The 11041-nt window shown below is 33.1% G+C and overlaps 1 non-coding gene across 1 annotated transcript; it reads left to right on the top strand.

The window, feature by feature from the left end:
- Positions 1-8378: 8378 nt before the first annotated feature.
- Positions 8379-8451, top strand: TRNAS-UGA (transfer RNA serine (anticodon UGA)). Its single transcript has one exon. It is a non-coding gene; the product is annotated as a tRNA-Ser (tRNA).
- Positions 8452-11041: the final 2590 nt, after the last annotated feature.

The raw sequence follows: 11041 nt of genomic DNA on the forward strand, positions 1-11041 counted from the left end.
AAATTATTTTGCGATATTACTGTTCAATTGAATTTTATAGTTTAAGTGCGAAGAACATGATATTTAATAAATAAAAGTAACATACAACACTTTAAAAATCGCCCCTTTGGGAGTAGTATAAAATCTGAAAGCTTTCAATTTTTTTATTAATTATAATAATTTTAGGTATTATTATTAATAAATGATATATGAATTTCAAATGAATGATTGAATTTCAAATAAATGATTGATTTCAAATAAATGAATTTCAAATAAATGATTATATCATCTTTACAAAGACAATCGAACAGTATCTTGATTCTGGGCTGGCGATATATAATTAAATTTGTCGTTATGGAGAATATATAATACAACATTCTCCAGAATTCATATTTTGCTAATACTACTATCTTCCAAAAATCATAACAGCTCAAACTGGAACTTATCTTCCTCTCATGGAGTCAATTAATAGCTGCAAAGGTGTTACATTCTCATCGCCTAATATAAAATGATTTCAAATTACCAAAGAATAAAAAAGATCGTTCAGTATTTATTCTTATCGAAAAGATAATAAGATTTGGCGTAAATTTGACATACTAAAATCGCTTCTAGGGATTTCAAGCAATGTAATGATATTTTGTAATACTATTGCGTTCTACGGATTTGAGTAATTGACGATAACACTTTATAAAAAATCAAAATACAATTTATTCGCCAGTATTATACAGGAGGAGTTCAAAAGATACGTTTACAGTCTTAGTAAAATTACGATAATCACGCTGAAACCATCAGCAACACAGTCTTCAGATTACCAGGTTCTAATGGTGAAGGCAGCTTCATGGCAAAACACTAAAATACAGCTCCCGATTCGGTCAATCGCTCTCAAGCCACTACTAGTAAACTCAAGGTATTCATGATGCTCTACTTCGCGTACAGGTAGGGTATGTATAGCTTTTTTACCTTTCTTTGAGAACATTCTCGGGGAAAACGGTAAGAATGCGTTCTAGAATGTTCTCGTTCCGTCTATGGCAAATCGCCAATTTTGTCGCTTCGCGTCAAATCTGGAAATCATGCTTTTCCTTGCCACTTTCTGGCAACGCTAAACCCGTTTTGCGGGGAAGCTATCTTACCGCAGCTGAGCATTTCGCAATAATATTATATCTAATAAGATGTTATTTTAAGTTACTCTCATGAATACAAAATAATGATAAGTATTTGGAGATAGCTGAATGTACAGATAAACAGATACTAGCCCCAAGGAAATTCTCTATACAGTGTAGTCCATATAGTCTATCTGATATAATTTATGCGTTACCGTTAAGTTTTGTTTCAGTTATGTTGAAGAGAAAATGTCAAAACAAAAAATTGTGATGAACATTCCCATGCCACAAATGGTAGATTCAACGAACAAATCAAGCATATCAGAGTTTTACTGTTTGCAACATCGACTACAGCGGAAAAGAAATCTTTTCAATGAAATTAATATGAAAATAGGAACTTAATTTTTTATTTTTTGACAATTTTTCTAAATTGCTCAATTTTTGAGATTATTTCATTTATGATTTTAAAACTTCATCTTTTAAAAAACATATCACATATAAAATTTCCGCAGATTATAGCCTTCTTTTAAAATAAAAATGATAAAAAAATATTAATTGAACGATTTTCTATATATATTTTTTTAAATGTGCTGTAGTCGCAGCAGACGGGGGAAATATATGTTTTGAGTTTGCCAGCTTGGCGCATTTAATGACGCATTGGCGATATTCATTTTTTCATTGTAGCTTCAAACAAAATGGTTTAAGGAACTCCGTTATTACATCCGGTTTCCAAAACTAAATATTTAAAGCGATTTCATCATTTTCTGCATAATATTCGGTTGTTTACCTTTATTCTATAATTTTCTTGAAATTTATTGCTTGTGTTTTAATAATGACTAAACATTTCGTCATTGGTAATGTGTAATTGAGACTAAAATGCAGAAAATAAAGTACAATTAAAAGAGTTTTTATAAAATAAGATTTTATTTAAAATAGAGTTGGTAATTAATGATCTAAAAGCAGAAAAATAATTTATCATATAGTTTAATGAGTATAATAAATTAAATAATTCAGTTTACAGAATTTTTTTTCCATCTGCCGTTTTGTAATGCGAATAATAAAAATGTGGGACACCAAAATAACGATACGTATTAAGTTAATTGCATTGCCAAGTGTATAAGCTATTATATTTTTTATTTATCAGGGCGCTGCATTCTTTAAAAAAGCAAATATTAGTTTGACTCTATTGTAATTCTATCTATATTGAATTTTTTTTTTTTTTTTTTTTTTTTTTTGAAAATTAGAGTGTTGAAGACAAGTAGTTAACAAGTGAATGGCTGACCAAAGTGATTATGAATCAAATAGCCTAGTTACGTTTACACTGTCACTGCTAAAGTGCTTCAACATTTTCTATTGACACGTATAATACTGCAGCAGAATTCCCACGAGATACACAATAGTCTCCAGCTGGAAATTTATTCGACCCATCTATCGGTTGCTGAAAAGCAAATGGGTTTCATTTTTCAACAAGGACCTATCAATTCGATTTCGGGGTCAAGCTTGACAGACCTAATCCGGATGTCTTCGTCGATGTCATTATCACCATCAGTTTGAGAAAAGAAAATAAACAGGGGATTCGAACCGGGCTAAATGTTGACAGAATGTTGCTGATGTCTAAAATTCCTCTGAAAAGTACACTTTCATCTTCGTTGCAGCCACCTCAAACATAATTTGCTAACATATCACGCATTCATACATTTTATTCCAAATTTTAAAAATGCTCATTTGATGGTACATGTTTTATTGCATTTTTTAAGTCTAAAAGGAACTTTAGTCCCAATTAGGTTCGAAACAACATTTTGCGTCGAAACACTTAAATGCGTTACTTAATGTACTACTTTTCACTTAAATTTTACTTAAACACTTAAATGTATTATTTTTCAAATTGTTGCCACCAAATATTATCATCCTGTATTATATTTAAAGAAGTTAAATAATGAAGAATCTGCATTAATGTATGTATTTTTCTCACATTATGAAAAACAATGGTACCTAGAACCATCATATTCTGAGTAATGTAGTCCTCCACCCGAATGCGGACACCTGGAAGCCAAATTTTAAATTTTAAATTTTTTTTTATTGCGTATTTCATATTTTGTAAAACGTTAACGCGAAACTGTCTATCGAAAATTCTAAAAATAGGCTGATTTTAAGTATTTTTAGCCAAAAGGAACATTAGCCCAAACGCTCTCTCGAAACGTGTATGTGTAATGTAAATGAAAAAAAAAAAAAAAAAAAAAAGCCTCTTTGTGAAATTGTGAAAACATTAAATTCCGAATAACATAGCCCTCCACCCGAACATGGCCCCCTGGAAGCTCGAATTGTTTTATTATCTATTTCATATTGTATAAATCTTCAAGTCATTTTTGATTAACAAACTAAACGATTTCAAAGCGAGCAGTGACAACACTGTACGCAATAAAACCTTTTTGTCTCAGCGCTTCAGACTATCTATCGAAAATTCTAAACATATGCTGTTTTTTAAATATTTTATGATTTTTCTGTTGAATTGAATTTTACGGGTAAACATGCTATTTATTATAATATGGGGAAACATGAGCGCCAAGAACATGATATTTAATAAATAAAGTAAACACACAAAACGTTAATAATAAAAAGACAAAAAAAAAAAAGTTTTGTAAAGCCATCTTCATAAAAAAACTGATCACTGATATGATGAACTTAGAAAAGACTGAACAGAAAAATGTTATGGCAACACGTAACGCTGCATCGGGAATTCTAAACGTATGCTTCGTTGCTTTTACAATTTTTTTGTATATGGCATAAGTAGGAAGAAAATGATGCTTTATAATAAGGCTGAGCCCCGCCCCCCCCCCCAAATAATAAGATTAATAGAAGGCTATGTAACAGCAGTCTGGTAGAATGTGAACTCAGCGACAGCGTAAAAAACCACAACAAGCTGTTTTGGCGACCATTAAAACCTGAAACCTTTCAGATTTTTTTTTGGGGGGGGGAGGGAGAGTATGATAAATACCACGTTAGTATAAATCATCAGTTTTAAAAGAATATTTCATCTAACAATAAGAGCAATTATTACCATATTACCATAGGGTAAAATTATTTTATCAGGTTATGTATCTGGAAATCCTGCGATTCTTAAACGCAATTTTAACAGATTCCAAAAAGCTTTTTTAACGTATTTTCCATTAAAAATACAAAAACGTACGGAAGCTTATTTTAGGTCTCCAGCTTAATTCGAGATGGCTGCGTAGCATTGCCCCGATAACAAATGCCAACATCTTTGTTAATGTTGCCCGATAGCTAAGAAATAAAGTTAAATCATGCCATCTGTATGCCAGATAGCTTAACTTATAATGGTACCACCTTTATGCAAATTCTCTACTAAACCATGCTGATACAGTAGAGTCCCAGCAAACTCGACTCCCGATATCTCGACATTCCGTATAACTCGACTTTTTTAAGATTTCTCTAGACCAAACAGAGCAAATATTACATACACTACGTATAATTATTATTTATGCATATGTCTTTCCTGTTCTGTTCAAAGATTTGAGTGTTCTTTTTCTGTAATTTTTGCCGTTTTCGCGTTGTGCCGTTAATTCTTAGAACCGCCTAACAAATTTCAAGATATGTTCTAATACTTGGCAACGTCTATCTGAAAAGAAGCTACTGATGGTGATGTTAAAAAATGGATGGGTCAAGTTGAAAATTGTGAAATTTTAGGACATGCAGAAATAGTTCCACTGGTGAAAGACAATGGGGATGAAAATGAAGATGAATCAGTAAACGAAGAGACTGAAGACAAGGGAAATGCTAAAATGATGGCCCATAGTTGGAGGACTGAGGACCGCTGCAGGAATGCTCCGTTACATGGAGGAGTAAGATGTATCTGGTATGAACATTTTGTTCCTCCGTCGCGTACGGGATAAAGCTGCACGACGACAGAATGAATGTGAGAGACAATCTACCATCACATGATATTTTTCTACCAAGAACTACTAATAACGTTTCCTCATTTTTGTATGTATTTTACTCAATTGCTTTAGGGTATTTGTTCTTCTTATGTCTCCTATTTTGCTAAAACTTGACACAAAAAAATCAACATTAATTTAATTGTACGCCGTGCATTTCGTGTCTAATATTGTGCTACAAATGTCTAGAGTAATTTACACTTAAATATTAAGAGTTCTGAAAAATCCACCTCTTATTCCATAAAACTCGACTTCAGAACAGTCCACATTATGTCGAGTTTGCGGGATTGTACTATACTGTTACGAAATATACTGAATACGCATAAAGGTGCTGACATCACTATGCTTGACAATGCTGCTTTGCTTGACGTTGACGGCAGCTTTAGGTTAGCCACAAAAAACTGCGAAATGTAGTTGACATACATTAAGAGGGGTGCATGGGCGAGAAATCTTAAGAAAGTTGATTGCGGCGAATCGAAATTTAATTTTAAGATAACCGGACTGTATCTCAGCGCAGTGTCACAACAATATTCGAGAGGAGTATTTCTGATTCCTTCAGTAAATGTTTGGTGACGAATCACCCTCTGTCAATTTTAACTCAGGCCTCAGTGTACAGTCATTAGCAGACTTAAAGCAAGATTTCTTAAAACATTTCTTCTGCTCTTGCCATGAATCAAGCCTGGGTCTTCAGATCAGACTAAGTTGATACGAACAGAGCAACAACACATCATGAAAATGGCTTTGATTACTCACCAGCTTCCCAAAAATGTGAACTTATTGACATTTATATATATTCTTCTTTTGATTAAATTAGGAAACTGGCAAGCTCGTTTATTAATTCGCTTCATGATTCAGCCCATTGCATTTTGTTTAATTTTTTCGGAATTGTGACAGTTAATATTTCTTAATATTTTCTTTGGAATCTTTTGAGATTTTGTGCAGTAAATTTAGAATTTACATCAAAAAATCTAAAAAACACTTTTTTATTCAATAAATCAAAACTTCAAACAAAGATTTATAATCTTGAGTATATTATTACTAAAAAGATTAAAAAAACAAAGATATTTCAAAAATACCATTGTTAAAACCAGCAGATACTTTTTTTCCTCCGTCGACGGAGAAGTTTAAATTCAATTTATATTTAAACAAAAGCAAAGTAATAAAATATACTCTTTCTTTATGTTGAAGAGGTATCATTTTGGCATAAATAAGACTTAAAAATACAAAATGCATTAGCGCATTGAATGGTAATGTACTAACCACTACAAATTCATTAAGTCCCAATCCGAAATGCATAGCCGTTTTAACTTCTTCTTAATTATAACTTCTGTTTATTGCAACCAATGTAAAAGGAAACCATTTAGCAGTAGCAAGTACGATTTAAAATGCATATCTCAGATAAGAAGTCTAGTTCAAAATAAATGTACGCCCCTTGAAAGAGTGAGGTTAAAAATGGCGAACATAACAACTCGGTATTTCATAACCTTCAAAACGCTATTCAAGTAAAATCCGAAAAATAACAACTAGCTGTCATGGAGTGATATTTACGTAAAAGAACATTCAAAAGCTAAAATTAGAAAATTAAATACAAAAGAACAAGATTTTTATAAACATTAGCATAAAAAATTTTTTTCTTTTTATGTTGTACGTCATATGCTGCTTCTTTTTTAGCTTTTGCCTTTTTTTTGTAATGACTCTGAAAGCAAACATATAAAAGATCTGACATGCATGATATGGTGATGCGAGAAACATATCAATTAACACTTACTTCGCTTCCAATTATAATCGTTTCTAACTGTATGGCATGAAACAAGAATAAAGTAATCAAAGCAGACGATAATGAAAATCAATGGAACACTGCCACCATTTTTAAATCACATTTCAACTTTCCTTTCTCGCAGAGAAGACGGGGGAAATAATTAATTTTGCGGAGCATAACATTCATTAATTTCTTCGGGAGGTTATAAACTATCAATTACAAGAGCGAGGAATGCTTCAGAGTTAATGATTATGAAGAAAAGATTTAATGCATTTGTGATATTTAGTAGATGGTAGTTCCGAAAACATTTGCTTTATTAAAAAGGTTATTGTCATTCTGGATAAAATTAAGTTTTCAGTTTTCAAATTTCCATCGCTGTGGTGTTCCTCCATTTCTCTTTAAAAGTAGTTGCTACTGTAGAATGACAAGCAGATTTTTCCCCGATGTATCTATTGTGTTAAGACTTTCTGAGAAATATATTCTTTTCTTGTTACTAATATAGCCTGTTATAGGTAAACATAATATTCATTGTATAGCAACAGAGTATTAAATTATGTAAAATGTCTTTTTTTTTTTTTTTTGTTTTGTTTTTGTTTTATGTTTAACCACGATTCTATCATAGTAGTCACCAATTCTCTTCCGAGGGGAAGAAAGTGCAGGAAATTTGAAGAAAAAATAAAAATCGGATAAATAAACCGGATCTCGTAATACATCTTTGGTTTATTTTGATACTTCTTAGGAAATTTGTGTTATTCGGGATAGTAATCTGAATCTTTTGCGGATTTATTATATTTTTATTGCAGGTTTTATATTGGTATTTTGCTTTCTCTATTTTATTTGCTGTTTATGGGGTTATTTTCTTTGATTACTTTTATTACACTCCCGTTTTACGGTCATAAAACTTCGTCCCATTCTGTTTAAAATTTTATTATAAATTTGGTGCTTAAATACTACGTCATTCTAGTGTGAAGGATTTAAAAATGCGCAAAATACTGATATATGCGTACCGGTTCTTAATGAATTGGATGCACACAAAAACCGATGAAAACTTGATAAAATTTATTTTCCCAAAAGAAAGACTTCAAAATTTTGTAATTTTTGACAAAAATACTCTTACAACTCTTCAATAGTTACCACTTTGACTACTAAGAACGTTAAACAATAGAAAAAGCTTCAGATGCGCAAGATCGCACAAAGATTTTTCAATGCTTTCAATCCTCTGAACTCAAATCTGATCTAAACTGAAAATTGATACTATCTCCGATCTTATGCAGTTTTCCCTCGGCTGCAGAGAAATTTCCAGTATCTTCGATTTCTTGAAATTGCTGGAAGGCATACAAAGTTACAGTTATATAATTACAGATTTATCTGAAATATTTAGTGTTTTGCCCCCAATTAATTATTTTTTTATTTCGTTCAAAGCAATCAGTAGTCATTCCCTTTTGTGACAGTAAAAATTCTGTATTTTATTTGAACGTGGTCGGCTTTTTTGCTGTTGTACTTGCTACATGGAAATCTGATCATTATATTTGGTTTAGTTTATAAGGTATTTCTCCCGCATTCGTTTTCCGCATATTTTCTTAGCATGCATTCGTGGTGTAGTGGTCAGCACGCTCGACGTGAATTCGAGAGGTCCGCGGTTCGAGTCCCGGCGAGGGCATCGCTAATTTTCCCCATCTCCTGCTTCGAAATAACCTAATGGCTCTACAGTGGCGCCCGAACTAAAATGGTGGTGGATGATGATTCTTCACCCTCGGGATTTGGCGATTGGGTTCCTTAATCCCCAGTCGCCCTTTAAAAAGGGGGGAGTATATAAGGTATTTCTCCCACCTTCTTAGCATGCCTTCGTGGTGTATTAGTGAGCACGCTCGACGCGAATTCGAGAGGTCCGTGGTTCGAGTCCCGGCGAGGGCATGGCTAATTTTTCACGTCTCCTGCTTCGAAATAACATAATGTCTCTACAAGTTTATTATGGCAAAGAACACAAGGGCTATTTGCCTAAGGGAAAGAATGCCTTCTTGGAGGTCTTTTCATGGGAAATTGACTCGTATACACGTTACACATGGGAAAATCCACGAAAAAGGCCCATGCAACCAGTTCGTTCGCTTGGATTTGAACCGAGGTCGGAACCACCAGTGTTCAGGGATTTTACCGATCGGCTTCTGGTGGAATGCGATCAATATGTTACTCAAGATGCTATGGTATGCACCACATATTATTATGCTAAATTAACAACTGTTGTTTATGGCGAATGTTGGATTTGTAGATCAGTAAAGATCCTTTGGATGATACTTCTGTATATCGTTTGCATTGAATAGTCATGCTTAACTTAACTATTTCCGCGTGTGTATAACAAAGTGTTCACTGGAAGCCAAATCATTCTATTTCAATTTATTTTCAAACTTTGCTATGCAGTTTGTGTTTTTTAAATCTTATGATATTTGACTAAACATTCTAGTCTAAACGCTTACTTGTTATGACGCTTGAAATATATTACAAAAAAAGTTTCAGAATATACATAATGCCTCAGAGAGGTGATTTAAAACAAAGAACTTTAAAAAGTGGTTGAATTCACCGACGCAATAATTTTTACCTCTCGCCAACCTATACACACACATAAATACGGAGATAATGTTTCCGGTTTAAAAATTCGATAGGGAATTAGCAAGAATTAGGGTCCCCAGAACACGTTTTTGCTATTTTTACGATGATATTCATCTGTTTGTGTGTCAGTATATATGTGACGATATTTTCGCCCATGATAACTCTTATATCCAAATTTCCAAAATTTTCTATTTTCCGCATTTTTGAGCTTTCTGCAGTCATATAAAAAGTTGATTAGTTTTTGAATTAAATTTGACAACTGGTAGGAGTACTATACTTGAAGCCCATAACAGCTTTTAATGAAAACTTATATTAAAAAACAATCTAAAACTTTTCAGTTTTAACATTTCAGTCTTTTATATTAATGGAAACAATATATTAGATATTGGTGAAAATTAATAAGCAGGAAGAGATATTTTACTTGAAGCTCTGAACAGACATCCGTGAAAAAATATATTAAGAGATAATTCAAAACTTCTCAAATTTGATATTTACAACTTGTATATGCATGTATGATGCATATACAGTCTCAAATGAAAACAACTATTAGATTTTGACTGTATATAATAAACCTGGATGTGGTACTTTACTTCGAATTCGATTTTCATAGAAAAATATAGAATCATTTATAAGTATTTTCTCTCTCCTTTCCGAAAAGTCGAAAGGTCCAGGGTTCGAGTCCTGGCAAGGGCACTGCATACTTTTCACATCTCTTGCTTAAAAAAAATCTTAACGACTCTACAAGTGGTGCCCGAACTAAACGGTGGAGGATGATAATTCGCCACCACAAGGATTTGTCGACTAGATCCCCTAATTCTCAGTCTCTCTTTAAAAGGAGGAGTATAAAAGGTATTTTATCTCTCCATTCCGCTTGCCTTCGTGGTGTAATTGGAATCATACTCGACGCGTATTCAAAAGGTTCAGGGTTCAACTCCCGGCGTAGGTTTTACACATTTTTCACGTCTCCTGCTTCAAAAAACCTAATTATTCTATATAATATAATGAGAGTTTAATATAAAATAATGCAGCACATATTAAGGTTATTTCTATTATATCTAGAGATGATATTTAGTAATATCGAGCCGTAAAAGAGCATAATTTTTATAACAGCGTTCCAATTACTGAATTCCTTTAATGCAGGCATGTTACCAAATGCACTTGTTATTTATTACCTCGCACGTTTGATAATGACGAGTCACAAGAGCCAATAGCAAATTTGAAAACACCCTAATGCTTTACTTCTTATTAATCCCTGAATGCTAGTGACTATTCAGTTATAACTAACGAGCTAACGTGCATTGTTTACTGATACTTAAATACAGCGGGTCCCACCAGCGGCCGAGCGGTTAAAGCCGCTTACCACTGGTAGTTCGATCCGGGGTTCGAGTCTCGGCGAACGGGTTGGGTGCAGGCTGCATGGGCGTTTTCGTGGTTTTCCCAATGTGTAACGTGGTTACGAGCCAGTTTTCCTTAAAAAGACCTCCACGCGGCATCCCTCCCTTTCCGTGTAGTGCCTAAGGGCGAAGCACGCAATAAGCAAAAAAAAAAAAAAAAAAAAAAAAAAAAAATTAGAGCGGGGAAATAGGTGCAGGTCAAAATAAATTTATATTTGTTGATACTATAGAAATAACATAGAAGAAAATTAA

This window comes from Stegodyphus dumicola, chromosome 2 (assembly GCF_044657685.1).
Source record: "Stegodyphus dumicola isolate Sdum_Otavi_A_Nest chromosome 2, ASM4465768v1".
In the NCBI taxonomy this organism is placed as follows: domain Eukaryota; kingdom Metazoa; phylum Arthropoda; class Arachnida; order Araneae; family Eresidae; genus Stegodyphus; species Stegodyphus dumicola.